Genomic DNA, 27,186 nt, shown 5'->3' on the forward strand with positions numbered 1-27,186 from the left:
GGTTGCATTTCAGCACGTTTCCCAAGTTTTCCAGATTACTCAAAAAATTTTATTTTCTCATTTTCTCCTTTTTTACCTCAAAGTCAACTGTTGCTGTATTAAGAGAATCATCAGGTGTTTGCCTACAGCATCAAAGGAATGAAAGTTGGGAAGCTATAACAAAGAAAAGAAACAAACAAATAAAGATAAAAAGATAAAAAAGAGAGGAAAGAAAAAAAAAAAACCTCTTGCTGTGAACCGGTCACTTATTTCGATGAGAAACTCTACAAGCAAATCGGCTCCCTCCACTCACTCCAGTTGTGGGATTATAATCTCATTTCTTGTAACCAAAATTTTAGGAATAAAAATTAAGCTGAACCTCTGCCCTTTATCCTCTATAAAGAAGGCTATGAAACTCTTTTATCCCATTCATCTCATCAAAAATATGCTGAGAACATTTGACTAAATCTGCCAACAAACCCAGTTCTGTAATAAAATATAAATCTGGTTACATTAAAATAACAGATCATGAGCCTTCAAAGGAAAATCATTAGGCTGCCTTATGAAAAATCAAGTGCTTAAGGTGAGAGAGACCAAAATTCTGACCATAACTGAGAACAAACCAAGATTTGTCATTGCCGTGATTGTCATGTGATATTCCTTCTATCAAGATTTTTTCATGTTAGCTGGAAGACAAATTTGTTTAAGACAATGTTTTGCTCTCAGTTTTACTGAAAGAAAAATATATAAATTTTCTTGCTGATCAATAATACAAAGTTCAGCTCTGTCCCAATATATTCACGCATGAAAAAACAAGTGAAATTACTGCCTATTAGAAACATAACCAAGTGTTGATCTTCTTCCCATAGATTTCAAAATAAAAAGACTTTACAAAAATAACTCAGGGATTTTTCATCTGCTTGCTGTTACTGAATTCAGAGACCTCTGTCTCTCTAAGCTTATGTCTGTCAGCTGTGTATGATTATTATTTAATGGTAACCTCTCTTATCTTCATGCTGACTGAGGTACAATTGTCTGTTCAGGTAACTGAGAGATAAAGGGTGGTCTTTGTTTTGTTGGTTTAGTCATGCCGTATTTATGTTACGCATCATGACTTAAATATAATGTGGAGAAAAGTAAATCAAATTACCTAAAAACCCAAAAATTTAAAAACAGAAAAACGTTAATGTCACACGTAAACATCTGAGAAGATTTCTCAAAACTGACAAAAAAGGAATACTAATTCAGAGCAAAAGTCAAAATCTGTCAAAATCCCTTTTTATTTTGGGTGATATTAAAAACAAATTTCGTACAATTTTCAGTGTTTATTAACAGTCTGCCATTCCATCCAAAATATATGTTTTGTTTTATAACCAGATTCTTAGCCCAACCATAGTAGATGAGATAACACTCACACTGTAGGTTTACATTCATAAAAGTGGCAGAGCGCTGAAACAAAGCGCTGCTTTGAAGAAAAGAAAGAAAGGTTCTGAAGTAGCCTGAGGAGTAATTTTAGGAGGACAAGTAAATTGGTAGGGGAAAAACAAATAATTTTCTTATGTGGAGGCCTTCTTGCTCTTTCTGTTTTCCAAATCTGCATTTCTCATACAAAGGAAGTACTGGAGAGTCAGATGATATATTCTTGTAAGAATTTGTTATTTAGGAAACAGTTTGATTCTACTTAATGAAAGGTTATAGTGACATAGCTGCTATGAATGGTTCTCCTCAATGACATTCAGGGTGCAAATGGGGTAGATTTTTGCATAGATTCCCCATATTCTGCATTCCTTTCTCAGGGACTTTGATGTAAGAAGTTTTGATGAACTCTACCGTTCCCATTACTGTTAACTTCCCATGCTATTTTGTTTAAAAACAAACAAACAAACAAAAAAAACCTCGCAAATCCAACATGGGAATTGTAAGAAAACCCACAACCCAACCCCAAACCCAAATTTCCACAGAGAATCTGACTTAACAAAACAGAGCAATAAGAGTTTTATTTATGAGAAATGTGTTACTCTTCTGGGACCTGAGATTCCATTAACATGTACTTTAGTTTGGTTTACTCATTTCTTGACAATTAATTTTGAGAAGTTTCTATATGAAGTATTAGAATGATTACTGACTCTTCTTTTTAAAATGGCATTTTTTAATAATGTGCTATGTGAAACAGGCTTTTAATAATAACTTGAAAAGCCTTGGAAAAGAATTTCATGAAAATTGGGGCTGTCAAGTAGTATTGTCAATCTCTGATTGACTTGTGTCATGTCTCTTTAGTTACATGTTCTTTGAAGGGCTCCTTACAGATGTCTAAAAGTCATTTAAGATTTTGGTTTCAGTTTATTCTCACAGAATAATCACATGTGCTAGCTAAATATTTTTAGTATTAAAAGCTATTTTTAAAATGTAATTTGTGTAAAAATAGCTCCAATATCTTGTATTGTAAACTTGTAAAGAAAATACTAACAACAGCATTATCTATTTTGGTCTTCTGTAAATAATTTCCATAGTGATTTTCAGCTGCCAATAGAATAAAGTTATTTTCCAGTTAAACCGGCACATGTGATACTTCTTTCACACAACATATGCTTAAGTTGGAAAAAAAGAAAATATTTATTTTATAAAATTCAAAATAAAAAATGTATCTAGTATCAAAGGAAACAAGCCCACCTAAGTGATTTAATAGTTTAGTTCCAGTGTGTTCATGAACATACACTCCAGAGATTTGTTTTTCTTTGAAACAAAAAGATGAAGAATTATACATTGCTGCCCTAATTACACTATTTCATTATCTTGTTTGGCTCCTATCAGGTTTTCACATAGGCTGTGCCTGTGAAGGCAAGGTATATTTTCATTTTGGAAGGATGGATTGAAACTAGTAATGCACAAAGCAGGAAAATTCAAAGTAGAGGGCTACAGGAGACAGTTTTCTATGGTAGAAACGACCCTGTGTTAATCAGTGCAGTTGGCTCTGGCACAACAAAGGAGTTTAGTCTTTGTTTTTTAACCTTATCTGATCAACACTGTTCCTGCTGAGAAGCAGTTCTACATAAACTCCTTGTAAATTCTGAGAGCTTCTGATATCTTTTATTTAAAGCAGCTTACAGTATCTTCCATCTCCTATAAACCCTAAGGCATACAGCCTTATACAGCTTAAATAATTGCTCACCATCACCTAGCTAAGACGGATAATCACTTGGAAGATATTTTAATTCATGCTTTTAGAATATGTTAATATTTTTTAAAATATATATGTTTTCTGTTCATATGCCGGTAAAAGCCTAACGGTAACAGGGAGTACTGAAATTGATTTTTATTTATCTCAGATTCATCTCTTAAATTCAGTCATGCAGTAAGAGATTTCCTAACTAATGATGCTTAAGTATATGAACCTTCAGCTTTTCTACGGTATCCTTTAGGAGCTGACTATGTATATTTAACAGCAGAAAGGTGAGTAATTTAAACAATTTTAATACAAAATAGAATGTTCTTAGAACAGGAGATAGAGTAGTATATACTATCACTATTTTAATGACAAACTAACGTGAATTAGCTACAGCAAATCATGATGTCTCCTTCAAAATACACCCTTCTTCATTTACTTATTTCCAAAATTTCCCAGAGCTGCAACAAATTCCCGAAGATAATTTTGTTCTCTACCTGCCTCCTCTTTATACAAATTTGCTGTTCACTGTGTGGTTTCAGTTCATTTGATGTTTTAACTCAGGAAGATGCTACTGGACCATGAGTGAGTTCTGCAGTCTTCAAGTTCATGAGTAAACAAACACTTTTTCCTTTTAATAATTAAAACAAAAACAAACAAACAAAAAAAAAAACAACAAAAAAACACCTAAGTTTGATTTATTTCAAACTCCTAGGTGTGTGCGTTTGTTTATAACATTTAACAGCTATAAAATTGTATACACAGGACTCAAGGACTAATCTAGATAAACACCTCAGTCCTTCTCATGATTCTTAAGTGTCAAAAATCCCTTTAATGCACTTCTCTTTTCATTTAACACCTGTGTTGTTTCTGCTTTTGACCACTTTTGCATTTGCTTCTCCATCTGCCTGTTCTCTTACTGCACCAAAAGCCTTGTTTACTAACTTTAAATGCCATAAAGAGATTTAAAAAAATGAAAATGGATCAAGATCTAGTTGCTGTTTGCTGTTGTAGCTCTATAAATGTGACTATTTCTGATTTTACTAAAGGCCACACGCTTTATATTAACCTAGTAGTGTCAGACTTAGGACCTACCTAGACTCCTCTTGGCCTGAGTTCATTTTTGTCTGTCTGTCAGAAAAAAATTACCTAACACATTTATGCTTATCTCTGTGAATACCAAATGTGGTAAAAAGGCCTAGCAAACCTGTGCAGTCCCTGTATAACAAAACAAAACAAAACAAAACAAAACAAAACAAAAAAAAAAAGCCTTTTCTGATAATGGACTTGCTGGAAACTCTGTTGAATGTCTTTAATAAGGAGAAGGCAAGGATAGGCACATCATAAAACTGTAGATTTGAACCAGTGGGGGAAAAAAATGCAGGAGGTCAGATGGCCTCAAGAAAACATGTACTAATAACTTGGGGCAGATCCAAGACTGAGTATAAAAAGACTCTACTTTGAATGCCATGCTACTCATAAGTTGATGTAACACTTATACCTATAAATATCTCGAAGATGGGTGCTATGGACATTGTGACCCAAATGCACACCTCCAAAGGTGAACACTACACTTGAGTAAATAGGTAGTTTAGAAAACTTCTAAACGGCCAAATAATTTTAAATATATAGTTTTTAAAATATTTTTTATTTAGTTTTTTTTTTCTATATTAATTTGTTTTGTGAGTGTTAGCAGCACTGTAAAATGTCTAATAAAAAAATATTAATTGCATTATGATTAGACTGTCAAGACCTTATGCTAGTGGTAAATACTTAGATTCACATAGCAGTTACATTCCTTTTAGTCCATGACTTTAACTGTAACATTATGTTATTCATTTATGCAATAGAACAGCAATAGGAGATATTACTGAGTTACCTAACCATAAGATGTCTAGCACCATTTGAGATAATTTGCCATATCTGGGTTACTCACTGTAGAATAATGACATTGACTTCAAAGAAGATTCACACACTGTCAGAACTTGATGGGCAAGCCAGGTGGGATACACAAGGTTGTTTACAGTGGAATTAGGAACACGTATCTTGGGAATTGCCTTGCAATCTTCATGACAGACTTGAGGCTTCTCTATTTTGCCAGGTCACTGGAAGAGTTCCAAGCAACTACAAAATCACTGGCAACAAGTTCCTCATTTTTTTTTTGTTTTGTTCAATTTTTTGTTGTTGTTTTTATTTTGTTTAAAATGAGAAACTGTGAAAGTTAATAGCTATGCAAAAATTTCTAAGAAAGCTGATTTCCAACAAGTCTGCTTTCACAGTAAAAAGCACAAATTAGGCTAGACAGTCTCAATGGTGTTGTTGAAGTTAAGTAAGGAAGAACTTAAAGTCTTTAAAGAGGGTTGCCAGATCATACAATAATTCCGATCTCAATAAAAAGTTGTGGAATAGGTGTTTCTAAAATAAATAAATAAATAAATAAATACTTGAAACACACAATCTGTATAAAAATCTTTAAATATTTCTAAGTTTTTAATAGTTTTGCACACCTCCTACTGATTTCAGTTTTACTTATATGGTTTAAACCTAGATTTAAATTTCCTGATGCAGGTGCTTATTTTGAGGAAAGCTATGATCTCTAAGCACCTGTCTGTATCTAGGAAGGGGAAAAAGACAGATCTGGATTTTTTTTCTGAGTCAACTACAGATTGTTGTAAAATTTAAAAAATGCATATAATCTGTTCTGCAGATCACAGAGAAATGGCAAGGACATTATCTACATTTATTTCAGTCTTCATGTCTATGCATGACTACAGTGTTTGCTTATCTCCCGCTGTTTTGGGTATCAAAGTACTATGGAACTATTTTATTTTGAAGCAATGGCATAATTCTATTTGTTTTATCATTAAGCACTAGCTACACTTCAACTGGGGAAATGTTGTCCTAGATCATGTATGTTGACAGCTTTTGCACTGATGCAGTATGTCTATTTCAGCATGCGATATTCTGTTTCATATTCTTTCCTCACAGAGAAGCCAGCCTGCGCTGATTACAGTCAGCACCTTCAACCTGCTCAGTGAGCAGAGCAATAAGCGTGCATGGGAGAGGTGTCCCCCAATAGCTCCAGTTCCTTCCAACCTGCAGATGATCAGCCTGAAGGCACAATAACCACGTCTTCAGGCTTTATTCCTGTCTGCACACACACAACAGGCTGTGGTTTGCAGGGCTTCTAACTACTAAGATTCAACAGATTTTATACAGTACATGCCATGGTAGTAGCAGGAATTCTGCGTATGTATCTTTTGTAAGAGCTGCCTATTCAAAGCACTTTGGCAATTAGCAACTACCACTATGTCCCTTGTCAGGAATTCTACTACCTTGACATTCAGCATTGGCCTTCAGACATGAGTGCACAAAAGGTTCTGAGCAGAATTGGTTCTTTCAAAGAGTGAATAATCTTTTCTTTTGTTTTGTTCTGAAAAAGAATTGGTATCCCTTTCTTCCCCTTCTAATGCCTTCCGTTGCCTAAAGAAAATTGTGCAGCTATTTAAGGAGTAGTTCACCATTACAGAGATTGAAAAGAGTGATATATTCCAGAGAGATGGCTGGTGTCACTCCACATGGATTCATCAGAGAAAAATACAACAGAGAACAACAACCTCAGTTGCTGGATGCATTTTTTTTTCGTCAGAGTATCTGCATTTTTGTTTCTCTTTATATATACATATTTTTGGTTTGTTTTTTATTGTTTACCAAGCTAATTCAGAAAGCCTTGGAAAAGGTTTAAGTGGCTCAGAAATGAAATCATTTTCAAGATGAGAAAAACTACGGTTAATTTTTTTTCTGTATTGCCCTCCAGCAAAAATAAAATAACTAGAAAACCCCAAGACTAATGTATCCTCAAGAGAGAAGGATGTCTTGTCCTTTGAGAATATTTTCCAGGAGTCAACAATAAAACTCATTCTAGGCTTCAATATTAGTTCACCAAGTACTACAGGAAATACTATCTTGGTCTTCTGCTGTTCTAGTCATTGCTGAGCGAAGCTTGTTTGTACTGAATTGCACCTTCAGGTTACTCTGACATAGACATTGTTTTTCCCGTAAATCTTTAAACACCATTTAAAATTCTACAGTTGATTTAACATATCTGTTTTTAGCCCTGTAATTAATACTCAGGCATTCTGTGATTTTTTAGAATGTAGATTTCTATGTAACCGTAAAAAAGTAATCCAAGCCCAATTCTTGCCAAAATTGTTGAATATTCCATGAACAAAAATACTTCCATGGACAACCTGAAACAGTGTGCAACCTATGGTTCAAGGAGTCAATTACTTTTGTGATCTATTTTATTCATTTATTTGTTCAATTTTAACTTGAGTAGATTACAATATGGAAGATAGTAAATGTGCTCATTAAGAAAAAACAAAAATTGCATGTCTATATCTTTTGGATCTTAAACTGGAAATACAACAGGAGCAAACAGATGACAGAAGAGATGAGCTGAACAGCATTTTGTTGTTTAAAACCATTGAACCTGGTTCAGAATGAGAGCTAGGAAGTTTGTACAGAGATGATAGCTGCCGAGAAGAACAAGCAGAAAGCAGAGACTGGTATATCCCATGAATTTCAGGACTCTTTACTATCAAATAGACATGATACTTTGTGTAGTACAAGATACCATTTTTCATTTGTGTATTCTGAAATACTAGTTCCTAGGATGCAAAATGTCTCTTAAAAATACATGATAAATTCCTACAGTTTACTATGTAATTATACCATCAGTTATCATATATATAATATTTTAAATTTAGTTCATATTAAAATAACGAAGAGCAAAAAAGAATTTTAAAAAGTCAGACAACCTTATCTTTATAATCAAAACTCCAGCATTAACTAACAAAAAAAGGGATCAGTTGTCTTAGATTCCCTTTGTTAAACTGTGTTCTCTCTGAAATTAAGATCATGCATAAACATTTCATAAATTTACAAAACTGCAAATCATAAAATGATAGTTTTTGCCAGAGCTTTGAAATGTTGCAGTTAAGACTTACATGTGTTGCTATGATTTCTAATAAGAAAAGAGAAAGATCACAGTAATTGCTGCTGATGTCAGAAGATGCTGGGAACCTACTGTCCATGGCACATCTGGAATTTATTGGTGCTTTTATCACAGAAATGCTGGCAAATAATGTAACGCAGCTATTCAAACTTCTTTTTACTATATTGCTGTAGCAAAATAACACAGGAATTTGTTTAAGATTGTTCAAGAACTTATTTAAGTGTAGGTGATTGCAAAGCATAGCTAGTAAAGAATTTCAGCTGCCCCTCAGCCAATCTGCTAACCTAAGATTTTCTGTTTTCTACCAGAAGAAATGCTAGTTCCCCAATTCCCTGCTTCTTCCAGATGTGTTGTCAATTTCTGTCCGTAATACAAAAGGTACTTTCAAAATTCAAATTCCATCACATCACCAGTTTGCCTGTGGAATTACTTTATATCAAATATGTTTTCCTTTACAACTGGAATTTGAAATGGTCCTCAGATTTATGAGGAAACAGGTGGTAAGGCAACAACTTTTTATTCATTCTTTCCCGATTTCATAGTTGGTACCAACTTCAAAAAGAATATTTAAAAATTATATTATTTCATACTGATCATTTGCTTTTAACAAAACACAGCTGATATGTGTTGGCTGTTGTTAGCATCACATTATACCCATGACAGGGGAAGAGAATGACTTAGCTTGTCAGAGTTAGTGATGCGTTAGACTTAGATATATGCTATAAGTTGTCAGAGCACTAGTAAAACAGTAATGGCAATTTTCCAGTACTAAATGAAGTTGTTTCTAAGCATTTAATCTGCTTGTTCGCTTTTGCATAAATTCAGAGAGAACTCCAATTTCGTTTTTAATCTACCTGAAGTGGTTTACCAAAATATATGTCTGTATGTAGTCTTGTGAACAGCCAATGCTGGGGACAAGGGCTGTTTTTTTTTGGTTGGTTGGTTTTTGTTTTTTGTTTTTAAACATCTATGTACAATTAATAATGACTGAAACATCCTATACTAACTTGTAATACAGATAAGTTAGTCATCTGAGTACAAAAATTAAATGTGAAACAGATGCATTTAGATTTTAAAGTGATGCCAGGATGACACCAATACAGTACAAGGACACTGTAGGGACAGCTGTTACATATGCTGGGTTGCAGCTGCAAATGTGATGTACCTTTCTGAAAGTAATTCAGAATTGCCATAAATCCTTTGCTAATAAGTTTCTCTGAGGCTTCAAAAGGGTAATGACTGGATTTTTGAAATAACAAGAGATACTTAACTGACAGGGTATAACATCAAACACACTGGAAGCGAGATTTATACTGAATGGTCACTCTTAAAAACATATCATTTATCATTGTCTTGGTCACCAAGTTATCACATTTCTTCTGTATCGTTTATTTTTAGGAAAAAAGAGTACTGTAATAATTGTATTTGGTGATTGAAGATAGGCCCAGACAGTAATTCCTTTGAAAAAGAACATCGAACAGACAAGAAAAAAAGGATAAAACTGTTTACCTGTTACTTTTTTTTTTTTTTTTTTTTTTTTTTTTAAGATTTTATAACACTAAGCAATGCAGACTTGCGTATCTAATTTTAGCATTTGTGGTACTGCTTAAATATCTTACTGAATGTGGCACGTCATATTTAACATCTATTTAATCTATCATTAGATTAAATTAAGTTAGTTTAAATCTAATCTCCCTCAAAAAATATAATGCTTCTCATATTCTTCCTCCTTATTTACATATGTTTGCTTGTTTTTTGTTTGCTTGCATATGCAAACCCTACTTCTTTTTTTCATGTTAGCTTAAATACTTGCCTGTGAAATCTGTTCTTTTTTCTTCTAACTTGTTTTGTTTGTGGAGGTTTTGCATGTCAGTCATTGCAAAAAGAACCAGTGAAATTTCATCATCTAAAATAAGATTCTGAGAGTCTCTCAAAGGACTAACTTAATGCTATAATATTTCATCAGGAAAATTGTAACCAAAATAGATTAATTTTAAAAGTGCACCAAAGGGAATTTGCAAAGTATATCGATCAATAGGAAATAAGGTTTGTTTATTCCCCTGTGGGTGCTGCTTCATTTGTAGTGTTGTTATCATAGATGGTTTATTGCTCATGTGAACAGAAAATGAAAGGAACGGAAATTTTACAAAGAGAAGGATCTGAATTAAGGATGAACAACATGATGGTTTACTGTCAAAATGTGAGAGTTAGGGGTACGCTTGTAACAACCTGTAAATTTCTGAGGTCTCGGGATAATATTTGCTCTGTACTTTTGGTTATGGAGATTTTCTCCCTTTCATTTTTAAAGTAATCCTAAAAGCCCATCCAAAGTATATCTCATTGCAAAGAAAATGAGTGTCCATTTCTGACTTTTGCAAGCATTGTGTTTGTTTGGTCTACAATTTTGCATGTGAACTTCATTTCCTCAAGCCCACTTAAATATCACTCTTCCTAAATCTCCATAGAAGACTGTACAGAAGCATAGCACCTCTTTTGTGGCAGATTTTTTATTTATTTTGACTAAGTAGAACATAGCGTACATTTGAGTGACTCCAGAAAGTATATTAAGAACCCTACGTTTTTACCCAAACACGAGATAGTAATTTGTATGCAGCAATTGAAATAAAATGTATATCTTTACAAGAACAGGACTTTATGAGTGCTACAATGAAGAGATTTGGAAATGTGGCCTTTTAATAAAATGTAGCCGCTATGATCACACTGAAAAGGAAAGGAGAAAGTGACACACCCTAGTCACAGCCTACTGCTGTGACATATCACTCCATGGAATGCTGTTAAAGACAGAAAAAAAAAAAAGACAACAAAGAGGTGTAGTTAAATATTTACTATCTGAACCTTGTAAAGGACTCAGTCACACAACATCTTCCAATGCCCTGGATGTCTTACTTTAGGAAGAGCTGGGTTCCTTGGAACTGAACTATAATTCTTCCTTGAAAAAGGCAATGTTTAAGGGTCAAGAGACTAAAAGAGAGGCACAGAACTGCATTTATCTAGACTGTTGAAAGATTAATGAAAAACAAGAAGAAAAAAAAAAGCCATCAAATATATCATATGGCCAATAAAATAAAATAAAATAAATTAAAAAAAAGACAAAAGCTGAAAAGTCTCAACTGTGCATAAAGAAGAGATGGAAAAAACATTTAGCAGAAAGTTTAGACTGCTAAATTCATTCTGAATCTGATTACAGAGAAGCTTGTTCAACACGAATGTGGAAAAGCGAGATTGGACAACCCTAAACATTCAGTAAACATCATTTTATTTTAAACATTATTTCAATTAGGATTGTCAAATATGAGAAGAAATAATCTAATTAGTAACATTCTATAGATTTGTTTTTTTACATTAGAAATTTTTGTATATGTATGGAGGTCCAGTCCTCAAGATGCCAAACATCTTTTATTTGTATGAAGACCAAAATACAAGAAATATTCAGCATTCACAATTACGTGCTTAGATAGATAGACAGGCAGACAGACAAGCAGATAATGCATGTGAAAGATATAAGATGGTCACATCTTGGTACAAATTCAATAAATGCAGTTCCCATACATTTCTTGCCAGATGCACAGGGACTTCCAATATTTGTGCCCAGATTTTCAAAAGTAATGACATAATATATCAGGATCTGTTTGTGGACATGCTAAGAATGCTATATAGCTCTTCAAACATTTACCAATTATGTGAACGTACATAACCCAGGGAGTTTTACAAGCATATCTGCCATACTTGTATATCAGTTGCACAATCTGTTATAGTTAATGCAGATTCACACTCAATTACCTTGCCTTCTAGGTTGAACTAAAACTCTTTTTTTTTTTTTCTTTTTTTTCCTACGCACTAACAAGGTGATTACGTCTGCAATAGAAAAGATAACGCACACTAGCCCTGTAGCAGTAGCTCTTCTTCTTTGGATGGAGTAGGAACATCCTCCTTAGATGACACAAAATAAGGTGTGAAAGGTACTTTGTCCAAATTTGCATGTACTCTTAACATTTAAATCTAGGTAATAAAGCTGGGACTAAGCACATGTTGGTGTGTCATCTAGCAAAAAGCTGTAAAGGATTATACTTTTTTAAAATAAATCTAATTGTTATTTGAAAATATGAACTTTTTTGGTGTAGCTATGGGACTCTAATATTGTTGAAATGCTGTACAGAAAAGTTTTATTATATGCTGAGTCAATTACTTTGTTTTATTTGAAAGGCCAGTGAAATATTGCCACAAACATTAAAGTATTAAACTGCAATAGGATTCATTATGGATCATGGATTTTCTTTTCTTAAAAAAGCAACACTACAGTCTTCATTAATGTAGAAAAAATCATTGTCTGCTCTCAAAGAAGTCTGTATAGCTGTCCGATGGCATTGCCTAGTTGGAAGAAAGAGAGTTGAATGCAGAGCTCTAATTTTCCTCATCAGGTTTTGTCAAGCACTTAGGAGTTTTTGATCATCACCTTTTTGGACCCCCTGCAGTAGCTCATGCTTCCTACTCACAGATAAGAATTCGTAGTGGGAGTAATATGGAATAACCTAGAATTCCAGATGAAAATTGCCAGCAAATAAAACCTTTTTCTGATCTTTTTTACACTGCTGCATTAAATGAAGTTGCCACAAACATCATATGACTAAGACTTTTTTTTTTTTTTTTTTTTTTTTTTTTAAATGGGACTCTGAGTCCAGTTGTGGATTGTTTGTTGTTTGGTAGGTTTGGGGTTTTTTACGTCTGTGATTTGTTTTGTTTTCTTTTTTTGTGCATGTGCTTGCTTCAGTACTCTGTTAGTCCAGAGGTTTTCTTTTTTTAGTTTTAACACTATTTATTACCAGGAAAGCAAAAAATGTATATGTAAAGTGCATTTTTATGTTAAGCAGGCAGAAAATTAGATAAAGTTTAAATTAAAACAATGTAACAAATGCATTGATTTTACATTTTGCTAGCCACGTCTTTATTCTGCTCACTAAGCAATTTTCTATTTGATTAGTTTCAAGTAAATTGTTTCAAGTTAATTTATAGATCAGTATATTTCAGATAGAAATATTATTGCACAGACAGTGCAGTTATGTGAAAAAGATGCATAAGAATGCAGTTGAGCTCACTAAATACTTTCAACAATTTTAGGATTTTGTCTGTCTATACCTGTGTGTGTGTCTGTGATTTGTCTGTGTCTATGTATTAAAGATTATCCAGACTGGCAAGAAAAGACAGTAAAATTTTCAAGGAAACTATTCCAGCTATGAAATAAGAGGGAAAATAAATATTAATTTTCTGTGCCATAGACTCATTTTTTCAAATATGCCAAAATCTAACCCTTAAGCATGCAATTTTTTTAATATAATATTTTATACACATTTATAAAGCAGTGGGTTGTGGCACTTTAAATCCAGGTGTAACATCTTTCAGATGTTTTCTTTCATCTTATTTATTGTGTTGGCAATCTGGATTAATAGCTGCAAACGGTACCTTGCAATACTGTATTTGGATTAGAGATGTAACAACACTGAAACATTCAGGGATTTAACAAGGTCATCTCTTGAAGAAGAGCATGGAATGTACTTCTAAAAGCAATTGCTTTTTTGATTTTGAAATACTTCACTGATTGGGATTTTTACAGAAATAATTCTATTTATATTAGCTTTCTTCAGTCATAATGCTCTTTAAACATCATATCTTGTCTTCAGAGTAAGTTTACAGACTTTTGAAGACTAACTGTTCGACTTCTTAGTTCAGGAATCTAAACTGCTACACTCCATTTCCTGAAGTTTTCCTTTTAGATTTCAGGTTGCTTTTTTTTTTTTTTTTTTTTTTTTAAAAAAAAAAAAAAAAGCCAGACTTCCAGTGCTTTCTGATTTTTTTTTTTTCCCCTCCACCTCAGATCAACGACAAAATGGCTTAGCTTCTGTTATGACAGCATCTATTCTAAATGTGCTGAACCTGTCTTTGCTTTCTTCTTCTCCAAGGAAGTGAGAAATTGGAATAAGCAGTGTGACAGGTAACAGTTAAGTTTGTTAGTCAAATTGAAACTCAGTGGTGCTTTCTCGGGTGTCCAGGAATGTGAATAGTGTTGTGGAATGTGGATGGTGTTGTAAGTGACAGAGATTGAGGGGCTGCAGGCCCGGGGCACACAGGCTGCTGGAGAATAGCCAAGGAGTGATGGAGAAGACTGCTGACTTTCACCCCCACAACCATTGGCGGGGTCAGGAGGATGAATCCCCCAGCAACAACCTGCGCAGCTGCAAGAATGACTGGAATGTATGCAGGAGATAAGAATTTTATACGTGCAGGAATGACTGGACTGTATACAGGAGATAAGAATAGTATAAATACAGAGCCAATCCTTTGTTCAAGTTGGGAACCTGGTGGAGTGCGGACTCCCCTCGGCCGCCCAGCGCTGTTTTGCTCACTTTACCGCCTTGCTTAATTGAATAAAGCGATCCCTTTATCACACTAGACTTTGTCTGGTTTTGTCACGAGAATCTATAACAAGCAGATTCTTAACATTATTCTTTTACCGGATCTGTGTGTGAGGTAGAGAAAAAATAAAAATTATCTGAGGAATGATAACCACTAACTAGTGATAGTAAACTGGATCATGAAAATTTACGAGCGGTTCCTTTAGATCAGACAGAACCATTTTGCCAGTATCTCATCTCAAAACACAGTTAAAAGTGGAAGACTTAGAAGTAAAATTTGTATGAAATTCTCCCACAAATATTGTACCAGAGTTCTGTTATTTGCTGTATTTCAGAGGAACATATCAATTTAAACTTCTCCAGGTTCCCATGGGTCCTTGTAATCTCTCAGTATCCACCTCGTCTTGCTGCAAAGGCCTCCACAGCATAAATAACTTTTTTACTTACGTACATTGTTACTTACATCTAACATTGAGGAAAACACCTTCAGAATTCAATTCCCTCCAAAAGAGGATACTTGCAATTGGCAAATATCCCTTGAGGCATATTACTGTGAAAAAGGCGCGTAGTGAGGAAATATAAAGAGCATGGATTTCTTGTGCGATGTTAGCAATTCTGTGGAACAGTAGTTGGTCTGTTGCTATGTCTAAGTGTTATTTACCGCATTTCACCATGGTGATTGTGAGTGTCCCAGACTGGTTTGGTTTGCCTTGGGTGTTAAGGAAACTTATTTGAGAGAAGGGAAAACAAACTGCTGTGCTTTCTATTGTGTGCACATACAGTATGGACATAGCGTTTGCAACACGAATAAACATCTTTATCTGTCTACAGCTCCAGGGACTTGTGATCACAGAAGTTACTGACCTTCAGATTTGAGAAAATTGCTTATTAAACCAGAATACAAAGGATATATTAACAGGAAAAACAAATAAAACATTTGCTTGACCATGCTTACCCTTTATCATGTTATTTGTTGCTGAAGTGCTTTCAGATTCAGGTCATTTCATCTAAAATGTACTAAATTCATATAACATAAGAGGTCATTCCCAACCTAATTTTCTCTGATGTATGGGTGTATGGATAAGTTTGTAGCAGTTTTCCCATGGTCAGGTCTGTTTTGAAGCAGCAGAGACTTCTGGTAAGGGAATAGAGAGGAACACCAGTTTTGATTAAAACAAAAAACAAAAACAAAAAAAACACCCACACATCTGTATTCCCAGTCAGTCCAACACATTTTGGTCAACTGTCTATCTACCTGTTACGTGTTATGATGCTTTTAAACGCTATACAGCTCAATCTTGCACAAAGACAGAAACTATGCTTTTCTGCATTGCTGCGTTTTTTCTTTTTTTTCTTTCTGTTTGCTCTCTAAATAAAAGTAATCTCAGGAATCATCAGTAAATGTGGCATCATTCAAGTCAAATAAGAAGCTTTTTAAAAAAGTTGTAAACAAATTACCATGAGAAACAAGATATACCTATACTATCTCCTGCAGTGTTTATATGTAGTAGTCAACTAATTTTGTAGAATTTACAGCTCTATCAGTGCCATCCTGTAGTAGAGTGAATTATCACAAAACTCAATACTTGATTTAAATTTATCTTTACAAAGCATTATCAGTGACAAAATTGTAAAAGGAACAGAAAATGGCACAAAACCATTTTACTTTCTGCCAAAAATATGAGATCTGCAAATGGCAACAAAATTAATTCATTTTTTTGACAAATCTAAGATTCTAATCTTACAGAAGGATCTTCTTAGAGCCACATATAAATACTATTAAAATGCTGTTGAAAGGAACAGATGGTATGTTTTTCCAGAGGGTTATCTGCATGGGGATGAAGTGCAGTGTTATTAATGGTCATAAAATCATTTGCAAATATTTTAAAAACAAGTATTAGCATATCTCGAGCTTGGCAAATGTCCTCCTTTGCAGGAAATTGGATTCCGGAAATACTTTTTCCTTGTTACTATGTGTAACAATGAACTTAATGAATTGAATGCTTGCTCAATTCAATTGAATGTTGAGGTACTGTCAAATTGATGAAAAGTCAGGAAACACAGAAAATTAATAAGATTTTAAGGGCCTTATACCTTTCTAAATCATCTTTAACATGCATAGCATGCAGTGCACATCCTGCATTGGCACATTTAATACAGATTTCATTGATGGAATAAATAATGGATAATAAACGCTAATAATGAGAAGGGATAAAATTATCTAAGTATTATGCTAACATTCATATCCTTCATCATTCTTTGTCACTATCCATTTCAAAGGAATAGTATACTCGTACTGGTGGACACTATTCAAGATGCCATGCAATTCTCAGCAAGTATTGTTTAATATTTCTAGCATTAAGAAATAGAAATTTGTATAACCTGTGTCCAGCCTCCCCTTGCTAAAGGTAGACACATAGTATTTTCCATTGCGATATTACTCCTCATTTTCCAGAGGAAAAAGAGCAGAATTAATCCCTGAGATGATATTCTCACAGTTCTTAGAGCAAAAAATATACATATAAGCTTTCTATTTCCAAAATATATCAAAATCTAATTTCTTAGCCTCAGACAAAAATTAACTATCTCCAACCTACAGTTATTATTTTTTAAAGAAGTATTTATCTGTTATATATATATATATATAATTATTTTTTTTTACAATTAATGATGACAAGTAGATATCCAAAGGCAGCTAGATCTGTCTGTGTCCTGATCAAAACTGCCCTAGTAAAGTTGCTAAGAGGTATCTTTTTATTTTATTTTTCTTCCCACCTTTAGCAGAAAACTTCTAAACCTTCTGGAGGACTGATGGAATTAATGAAGTATCTAAAACTGGAACTTTACTCCTCCTTTTCTGGCTAATTAATTTTTTTTCCTAAGTTTAACAATTTTAACTAGTTAAAGCTCTTCCTCCCTGTTATATTATGCTTCTCCCTATTTTACATTTAAAACATAAAAGTTATTCCTAGATAAAGTCACTAATTTTTATATTTTTGTTTTCAGTCTACCATAGGAAATCAGTCAATCAGTTAGAAATCCAAATGATGAAAACAGGCAGAGAAATTATATCTTATGGGTCAATTTAGGCATTTAATGGCTGTGCTGTCTTCGGCTACCTGGGATCTAAGGGTACCAAGGGAGACAAGAACAAAGCAACGTAGATCAGAATAGCTGCCCAAACTCAGTATCAGGGTACTATAGACTTTTATTTTCTCTTTGTTTGTTTCCTCCTAAACACTTTAAACATGAGCTGCTTGAAACCACAATGACCTTTTGTAAGTAACATAGAAAAACTGTTAAATAAACATGTATTGTAAACTATTTAAGAAACTGTATTTATTTTGACACTTCTAAATGTTAAGTACTTACTCTGGGGCATTTAGTGAGGTTTTCACTATGCTGAGTTTCTGAAGGGGAAAATATATACATGCTACATATACATACATAGATAGAGATATGCACTAATGAAAATGCAGTGTAGTAAATTCATCTTTCATTGTGCTCTGAAGAGAATAGACAGAGTATGAAACAAAGATTGTCTACAAAATTTAACAATGACTTCCAGCTGTCTCCATGATCAATACAATTATCTTCGTATCTATTACAAGTGCAGTCTAAGAAATTAGATAGTCCTGGTAATGCTTACTCAGTGAGCATTTGAATGCATGTACAAAAATGTACCAAAATCCAAACTTAACTTTTCTGACAGGAAACAAATACATCAAAATAGCATCAGTTACAAGAATAGCACAATGGACTCACCTTGGAAAGTATTCATACGTTTGATCATTTTCTTAGTGTGTAATTGCAATTAAATGTTACATCACTTCTGTTTCTGTCTTGCCCTGTCCTGTGGCTCCCACTCATAAAGCCATGCACACTTTAACACCACTGTCCAAAGGCTCTTGCACCCCTGGTATGCATGTTTAGCACTTTATTTGATGAGTTTTGCATCACTGAAGTTATACATTAATTGCATCTCAGTAATCTACAGTACAGGGGAACAGGAACTGAAAATAAAGTCCACTTATGCTCTTACTTACTTCATGTTCAAATACATAAGCTAGATTTTGTCCTTACTTTTGGTATTTAGCAAAACTGCTCCTACCTATTTATGTGACACCGCTCAGGGAAAAAAAAAAAACAAAACAAAACAAAAAACAAACAAAGAAAACACCACCACACCCTGCTAGTTAATAAAGGAATGTTTCTAACTTTCAGTTGTTAAACGTTTTAAATCTAATTCAAATGTATTCAGTGAATGCCCCAGTTTATACTACTTGAGGAAATGAAATATCATACGAAAATGATTAATGAAATAAAGCAGCAAGAAGCAAGGCTGTGGTCAGAATCTCAATATTAAAGGTAGAAGCTTGTGGTTAGAGGACAGGAAGAAACAACAAGAGTCTTGACCAAGAACAGTCACTGTAAAAACCTCTGTCTGAAGGTACAAATAGGAACATATGAATGTGGCCAGCAACACTACAGATGTTTGCTTGAAAACACAGATGAATAATTCCCCCTTGCTTCTAGTGTTAATCATTCCTCACAGTCTAGGCTATTGCCACAGGCATCTGAGAAAAGGACAAACACAGGGCAAGTACTATGGTCAATTTGTCTGAGATTTCATTCCTAAAATATAGCAAACAACTGTATGAAGAGTGAGACACAAGCATTTTACTTATCAAACTCTGATCAAACTTACTGGCTTCAGTTGCTTCCCTTGACTTATTAACAAAATTGGATGTCATACCTTTATACTAAATAACGAAGGCACAGGATTAACTCATTGATTTCTACCTCATTCAGTGAGCTGGCCATATGATGCTGCCATTTAAGAATCCTGGTCAGATAGCCAAAGGCAGCCTGAGATGATCAGCCTGTAAGCAAATCCCTCCTGTGATATTTGAGCTCCCTTAGTAAGGTTTTTTAACTGGTTGTCTGTCTGACATCACCAAGGAGAGATATTTCTGCAAGAACAAATTGAATAGGTGATGAAAAATTCCTGAACACTACTTGTTTGACTCTATACTTAGCAAGGACATCTGTTTGTTTCTCAGTCCTAATGTATATACCTGAACGTGAACTTTCTCCTATACTGCATTAATGTGAAGTAAATTTGGATTAGAATGTATGGACTACAGGCTTGGGCCTATTCTCAAAACACAAGTTTTAAGCGCTACTATAAATAACTCTTAACATACTGACAAGAATATTGCAGAACAATCTTACAAAAAAAGTAATGCTCTATTCTAATCATAGTTTTTCCATTCTTGTCTCATGATATACTTCCTCCTTTATTTTGTAATTTTAATTCAATGTAATTTCTGGATTTTCAGGCTAAACTATGTAGTTTGTATTAGATGCACTATTTATTGTTGGATTGTTTTTATTTTTGTGCTCAAATGACTTTTCAAGCCCTACTGGTCTGAGTCTGTCATGGAAGAAATCACATGGAAGCACTGTTTCCATGTATTTTGAATGTTGTTATTTAAAATACACTTTTTTCAAATACACATCTGATTAAAATTAAAACAAAGAATTATGAAAACCAAAAAACATGTAAACAAAAAATACAGCAACAATAATAGTTACTACTGTACATAATTATAATTCTGTGAACTGGGCTCTATGAGAATGAAGTTAATCACCATCTGTGCGGGATAAAATCTGTTGACCTTTCAGTAGATTCTGTGTGATGGCACCTATTCCAAGGCAGTTTTCTTTAAATGCAAACTGTAGAAATGTCTTGAGTTAATTATAACCTTGAATCAGGGCCAGTTCTAAATATATCTGATCAAAGTACAGAGCATAGGGTAGCAGTCCGGGAGTTGAAAATGGCTGGAATTCCTCTGCTGTTAGTAGCAGAGCTTGGGAAAGGCAGATTTGCTGCTGCTGGAGCAAAAACCAATGTATACTAATTCTTTCAGAAGGCAAGTATAGAAGATGATGGTTTCTTCCTTAGAAGCAGCTTTTGCCACTCCCAGTTTGCCATATCCCACCAAGCTATAATTTAGTAAATTCTGTAACCCATTGCAGCTCTGTTTTCTTACCTCTTTGTACCCATCCATGTTGAAATACATAGCACCTTCTTCTGAAGGCAACAAAACTTAATTTAGCCTACCCTTTAATTAGATGTTTCTGAATAACAGTTAAGAAAACCACCTTAGAACAAAATGCAAAGACTACATGCTAACTAGTGAGACATTACTTAACAGCTAGTTCTGTCGCACTCCTTGACAACAAAGAAATTTCAGTCACTTCCTAGGAGACTACAGACCTATAGAAAACTTGTTTGTACACTACTCTTTAGTACCAGCTACACTCAAAGCTGAAATTGTCAGGGGAAGGCTGAATGGCTGGCTTCAGGAAGAAGGGCAGGGGATAAAAGCTGTGAATTTAGCACTTTACCTTAATATTTCTACTAAAGTGATTTGCAGTGAAACAGTTTACAGCCTTGGCAGTTCTCTGTTTCTGTCTCCATTGCCTCAGGATGCAGATACCAGCTGAGGCACATCAGCCTAAAATGAGATGATCTGATGTAGGTGAAAGATAGAAGAGGAATTTGCATTTGAATCAGGGTGTGGGATGAGTAATTTAATGCTGAAAGTCAACTTTCCTGATTAGTGGGATGAGAAAAGCAAAGTAATTAAGTGTTACGGTTTCTATTTTTTCCTCTTCTAGATTTTGAAGTACTACTGATCTTCTTTTATTTGTAAACAGTTGTTCACCAATAAAATTTCGGTTATGGCGTCTCAAAACCTGAGACAATTTTGACCTAGTTGGCAAGGGGAGGAGAGTCAGCAGGCAAAACTGATTGCACTTTTGGCTGAGCTTCCTTGTACATCTTTCTGAAGAATTCAGCTTGGACACTCACAGAAACAAGAAATGTGGACTTAACTTACTACAGTAATACTTCCATAGTACCTAGAAATATAGGCTCATATATGATTAGCTCAGTATTAATCATTAAAAGAATAAAGAAGCAGTTTTCTTCTAATTATTGAAATGTTACACACAATTCAGTCAGTTACAGTAATTATTTTATGCTGTACATAGAAATTTTATTTCTCAGACAGTATGTAGACCGTCTCAGCTCCAAAACCAAAAGCCCGCTGTGCTGATAAAATGATCGGTATTTAAAATTCCTTTCAAATTCACAAGTTTTGACAGAAAATTAATGTACCGTCAAGGAAATAGCTGCACATTTTTTCCTCTTTTCTTTCTTAGGAAATAGTTGCATTGTTTTACCACTATTTCACCCAGCTTTCAATTTTCACTCATATCTTAGTAAAAACAATTTCACCAAAGAAATAAAAGGAAAATAAAAAGTAAATGAAAAAATAAAATTCTCCCACTACCAGCCTCATTGCTGATCTTTTATATGAGTTTGATCTGCCAGCTTTCTGCTGAGAATAAAGCAAAACTCCAAGTGACGAGTTCAGTAATCTAATTTTGCCTGAAGCAATCAGATAAACAGAATGCCAAAAGCAAGGTGAATATTCTACAAAGATAATAGGTAGAAGATATAAGTTAGTCACTCAGTGCTGGAACCAGCTCAATCAGGGACTTATTCAAGCAGCTTTTAAATCTTTTGCTTGCTCTCTCCAGCTCCTGAAATTTCAAAGATGATACTAAATACAGATATATAATTTTTTTCTGTTATTAATTTTTCAATCCAGACTGGAACAGCCGTTGTAATTAAATTTTCTGTGAAAAGTCACAACTATATCTCCAAATATAATGCAAGTTGAATAAGCATCAGGAATTAGAATCTGTATGTAACAAATTCTTTTTTTTTTTGGCGATAAACTTCAAAGGGCTGTAAATGAAAGATGTACTTATTTATGTAGACTGTCTGTGAATGTGTAAAATATATCCACAATTTAAAATATAAGAGGACATATCAGAAAGCTGATTTCTATTTTTAGCAGTACTCTTTATGCATTTCTTTTTCCCATAAATATATCCAAAGTAAGTGGGATGAGAGAGGGACTAGTGAGCATATTTCAATAGTTTCAAACAACATTATGTAAAGAAAATAGAAGAATAATCAAGATGTTTTATTGTTCAGTAATGAGTCGTTGCTACTCAAACAAACAGTAAGTATGCCTAACTGCAAGACAGAAGTCTAGATCTCATTTCTTAAAACCATGAACATACATGTCACCAACTGATGTAACTGACAACAAACGCACAAGAATTCTGTCAGTCTCCCCACCTTACCTTGCAAAGGAACCAGTGTTTACACAGCCATTCAGCTAGGGTCAGTGAGGGTGGAAATATCTACAAGTATTTACATCTCATTCATTGCCACCTTGTGAATTTTCCTTTGGAGATTCCTTTGAGGTAGCACCCCACATTACTGTCTTATACCAAAGACAATTTGTAAATGAGTCCTGAGTCTGCCGGTTTCTGGCTGATACTATCAGGTAGCTATGCAACTACAGAAATGCTTTCAGAGGCAATAGTACTCACAAGAGCTCACTGAAAAAGTAAAATTGAGCTTCTCAGTCATTTGAATCGTAATTTGTCCTATGAGGACTTTGTATTCCCTTTCACCAAATGCACCTAAAGATTCCAAAAGTGGATCCCTTACCCCTTTCCTATCAAGGTTATTAGGATTTTTTCTATTATTCAGCAATTTCTAATGGCTTATGAAATATTTGTCTTCAGTAACTGAAGATGCTACTGATGAGCTGTGAACACCTGTGCTAAATGATTTTGGAAAGCTGATAGTGGGATATAACTAATTATCAAAGTTACACCATTATCTGACCATCTATTTGATGGTCTCTTGATGCATTCTGTGGTGACAATGTGGAACTCATCCCTTCATATGGCTCCCACTGTGCAATTCTAAAAATAAAATAAACCTAGAGGTATTTTGAGATTAAGACACTGCTTTTTTCATACTCTTTCAGCATAAAATTTCTTTGCTATTTCACTAATAACCAGCATTGTTATTTAATGAGAAATGACTTTTTAACGCTCTAAAGCTACATGCTTATGCAGTGTTCTTTAAAGTTAATACAATTATTGTTTTAGGCTATGATACAATTCATTAATTAGACTGATTCCTCCTACTTGTTGAAAGCACAAATGAAATACACTTTACCATCTGTAAATATATATTATTTGCTCTAGAAAGAATCTGAAACTATTTTGAGTAATTAAGATTAAATTAAATCTGAGTAAATTCAGCTCTGATTATTGGTGGATATACCAGGTTGAATTTGGTAATATCTGTTCCCCTCTCCATACCACCCATTAAAAATAAGGTGTGCAGTAATCAATTTGTTCTTTGAAAGAAGGATCACTAACAGTAACTCACTAGGTCATCAACAATCTGTTAGCAGAGAAGTTCAGCGCAGGGAATTAACCTGAGCTGACACGAGAACAGCTGTGAGTCCTGAGAAATGAATGGCACACACAAACTGTCTTGAGCACAGACAAAAGCACATGGTTCCTGTATTTGTAATCAGATGGAATATGTAATCCTGGTGTACATTCTGGCAAAATAAAAGAAAACAGTAACAGCACAAGTGTGCAGATGCTTGGTGCAGATACAGGATGAAAACATGATTAACGGAGGATAATGTGAAAGGTGAACATGTTTTTAATTTAAGAAATTTAAACATGATGCTGCAAAACAACCGAATAGTTATTTGAGAGGAATGTTTTGTAGTCTATTCACTAATTTTCCCATGTTTTATGAAGTGACTCAATAAATTACCTGAAAGTTATCTAAATCTTTTTCTCCTTTGCTGCACACTTAAACTTTTCTGATACCTGTACTTTTATGCTTTTTATTATGAGTGGACATTGCACAAATTCCTGGTCTCACCTCTGCCATCTGCATTACTAAAACAGTAAAGAAGTCATGGGAGGCAAAGGTAAATTCTGGGAGCTGTCAAAGGGAGATCGTTGCCACAGAAACTACTCCTTGCACTATAAAGGTTCACTGAGTTTCATTTCATTTCTTACGGTCTGAAAAAGATGGAATTCTTCTCCTGAAAAATGAAAAACCTTAAGCAATTGGAAAGTTACAAAGAAGCAAACAACCTACACATCTTCCCCTCCTTTTCATTAGAAACAGGACCATCTAATCCCATGGGGTAGTGATACTGGTGATGTGGGATGATTCCATTTTAGCTGCACTGCATCAGTTTTCCCTGTTTTGCAAGCACGTCATTGGGCAGCTTTTCCTCAAGTTTAATTTGGAAGTTCAACTCTATTTTTTCCTCTAGTCTCAGTAACAGAGGCAAACAATCCAGTTATTACCAAATAATTGTACCACAACGCTCTCCAGAACCCACTACACTACAGCTGCAGCATACGGTACCTTTAAAAACCTGAATGTTTTGTAATAACTTATTTATGACAAGCTTAGAATACCTCAAAGGAAATGTCAGACAGAAGGATACTTACTGCAGTCAAGGAAGACAAATGATGAACAAAAGGCTTCTTTGAAATACAATGGAAATGACTCTACTTGTGTAAGCAGGATGGATAATTTGAAGGCTATAAAATGTTCTCTTTCTCAAATATGAAAATGCTCAACCTCATACAGACTTGCACTGCTGCTAACAGAAACAGGACTGTGATGCATAAGAGAAAAAACTGAACTGAATAGGATATATTCAGACACAAAAAGATTAAATAAGGAGAAAATGATTTATTTTCACTGTGTTGCATATTAGGTATTTGTAACTGGAACCAATTTCATCTGAGTGCTCCTCAATCCTTTGCAGAAGTTTGGTGCTGTAAGAGTCTCCTGTGCAATCATAAAATATTCAAGTTAAACATATACTAGAGAAAATAGCCAACAAAAATATTAAATGTTGCAAAGGCCTAAAAATATTTTTCTCCTTACTGCACAGTTCTGCTTTCCAGCTGTTGTTTCTTCTGATGATTAATTTCACTGCAGTCACTAAGGATGTCCACAGCCTTTGAAGAAAGATGACTTTTTGATGAAGAGGGAAAAATACTAAGTATTAAAAAGTCAGGTATTTTTAATACATGGAAAGTAACCCAATACTATTTTGTTTTCTGTTGTTATGCAACCAGTTGTTGATTTAAATTATTTTAAATAATTTAAAGTTCTTTCATTAAAGAGGACATATTTTAATCTTCCTCCAATAAGAAATACTCACTGAACATACACACAACTCTTAATATTGAAGTACTTAAACTAGTTTTTGAGCTCTTGTTTTATGTTTTTTTTTTAATTATTTTGCCAGTAAAAATAATGGGAAAGAGTAGTAAAGCAAGGTCATATAATAATGGAGTGTCTTCCTTTGTCTTCCTGAATAAAGTCAATAAATAAATATACATATACATATATATTTATGTTTACAAATTTTTATAAAATGCACAAAACAAATAGGAGTTGTTTGAGCTTACAGTGTGTTGAGCTCCTGAAATGACAGCCTATGATTAGAATTAGTATCAGGCAATAGTGCTAAGGGCTTTCAATGTTTTTTCCATGCTTCTTAACTGCTCTGATTGACCACAAAGTTTAGATTCTGAACTGGAAAAGGAAAGCACTCTCCTCAGTTTACAGCTCAGGGTTCTTCCCTGTTGCATCTTAACTACTTAAGCAGTTTAAAGCAAGATCAATGCTCTTTATTATATCTGAAATGTAATGGTAACTGTGATGCCCAGGCCTGTTTATCAGTCTGGATAACTGGGAAATTAAGGACCATGGGTTGCATATTTCTTTCCTAGTTAGGTACACAGGAAAAGAAAATAATTTAAGGCTTTCTACATATAATTCCAGCAAGAATCTTTTCCGCTCCCTCACTGTGTAATGTTGGCTCTAAAAGGAAAAAGGATTTGAGCTTCATCACTGAGGGAAAATATCAACATATTACATATTATGTAATTTATTAAAAAAAAGATTTTGATAGAATCATAGAATGATTCAAGTTGGAAGGGACCTTTAAGAACATCTAGTTCCAACCCCCCTTCTATTAGCATTCATTCTTTCAGTCTACAGAACATTTAAAGAGCCAATTAGTTTACATTCTGCACATCTCAAAAAATAAATGACTCCTTTTGATTAGAGAAAGTGTCTTAGAAAGACAGAGCTCCTGTTGTTCACTGCTGTTGACATTGTAGTTTATCACCTTTTTAAGCAAGGTTTTCTCAGAATAAGTTGAGAAGTGAGTTTTTTAGACCTCCATCCGCTGCTGAATTCAATGTGCTTCCTAATTAAATAGAAATGAAATATTTCAAGAAATATCAAACCCAGCAGTGGGAATAATCATTATAAAACACAAAATGGTATAAATACCTGCTTTAGATATATCATACTACAAGAAAATCAGACATAACAGCAGGTTATTAAGCGACCATAAATAGAAAGCAGAAACCCATTACAAGAAAATTAACATTCTTTTTATTCCATCAGCCATTGTTCTAATATGTACAATCAGTCTATTTAATTGAAACTTGCCTGGATACATGTTTTGTTATGAAGTGGTAAAATATGTTTCAAAATAAACATTTGTTTTTTTTTGTTAAGCCTTAAAGTGTCACAAAACCTGGAACAATTCTTCCTTCTAGCTCCTTTGAGATTTTCCACATGGATA

General features: G+C 34.1%; 2 long non-coding RNA genes across 6 annotated transcripts in view; both read right to left on the minus strand.

The window, feature by feature from the left end:
* Positions 1 to 18,514, minus strand: part of LOC101750095 — a 76,475-nt gene extending 57,961 nt beyond the window's left edge. For all 5 annotated transcript variants that reach the window (XR_005859505.2, XR_006939199.1, XR_001466297.4 and 2 more), the window contains exons 1-2: positions 18,353 to 18,514; positions 15,543 to 15,722 (exon numbers count right to left, since the gene is read on the minus strand). This is a non-coding gene — a long non-coding RNA (uncharacterized LOC101750095). The remainder of the gene's footprint in view (positions 1 to 15,542; positions 15,723 to 18,352) is intronic.
* Positions 18,515 to 25,253: 6,739 nt separating this feature from the next.
* On the minus strand, positions 25,254 to 25,558 carry LOC121110802. Its single transcript, XR_005859507.1, has 2 exons — positions 25,467 to 25,558; positions 25,254 to 25,367 (listed from the first exon to the last, which is right to left on the minus strand). It is a non-coding gene; the product is annotated as an uncharacterized LOC121110802 (long non-coding RNA).
* Positions 25,559 to 27,186: the final 1,628 nt, after the last annotated feature.

This window comes from Gallus gallus, chromosome 4 (genome assembly GCF_016699485.2).
Source record: "Gallus gallus isolate bGalGal1 chromosome 4, bGalGal1.mat.broiler.GRCg7b, whole genome shotgun sequence".
In the NCBI taxonomy this organism is placed as follows: Eukaryota; Metazoa; Chordata; class Aves; order Galliformes; family Phasianidae; genus Gallus; species Gallus gallus.